Source organism: Aegilops tauschii, chromosome 3, assembly GCF_002575655.3.
Source record: "Aegilops tauschii subsp. strangulata cultivar AL8/78 chromosome 3, Aet v6.0, whole genome shotgun sequence".
Classification (NCBI taxonomy): Eukaryota; Viridiplantae; Streptophyta; class Magnoliopsida; order Poales; family Poaceae; genus Aegilops; species Aegilops tauschii.
The window spans coordinates 464,627,928-464,628,829 of NC_053037.3; positions in this window are offsets into that span (position 1 = coordinate 464,627,928).

Below are 902 nucleotides of genomic sequence, written 5' to 3' on the forward strand. Positions count from 1 at the left end.
TCTTCTCCTCTGCTTCCTCCTGAAGCTGCTCAACTGATGTTTGAATCTCAGTTACCTTGACATCAAGGTCATAGAATTTCTGCTCAATAATCCTCTCCAAGCTCTCCTGGTTTTGAGTCAGGGTGGCCAAGCCCTTCTCAATCCTCAAAGTGGATTGGATCAGATAGGCAAGCTGGTCTTGCTTACTCTTCAAGAACACTTGAGATGCCTCTTCAGCAGTTGGCATCTTTGCAGCTTTCTCTGCCGTTGACTTCTCTCTCTTCTCATGTGCTTGCACTGATGATGGATCTTCCTCAATCATGACAACAGTGTTGTCCTCAAAGTCTGGCATGAGGGGTAAATGCTCTTTGTCCAATAGATATCTGCTTGTGCCCATCTTCTGATCTGCAGCTGTCCTCTTGATTGTTTCCATAATCAGACTCATGACTTTGAACTTTTGAGGAAAATCAAATATATGCAGCAAGTTGATGGAATGTCCTCTGATCATTCTGTGATCTCCTGACTTTGGTAGCAATGTGTGCCTTAGAATCCAATTGATTGTAGGCAGGCCTGGCAGTAAGTGCTTTACAGAACCAAATTGATGAGTCTCCAGGTCTGCATCAGGAATCTCCTTGTACATGTGTGCCATTGACTTGTGATCCTTCTTCTTCTTGGCATAGACATCCAAGTCATCCTCATGTTCTTCTGGGGCATTGATGAACTGAGCCCATTCTTCCATAGAGGATTGGTACCTAGTACCTTCTGGCATCCAAATGATCTTCCCATCTGGGTAGAAGAGGGCAATGGAGTAAAACTGCATGATCAGCTCATCATTCCACTTGGTGAGCTTCTGAGCCACAAATTTATCCCACATGATTTGAAACTGTCATAAACTCCTGGGAAGTGATCTTCATTCTCCTTGA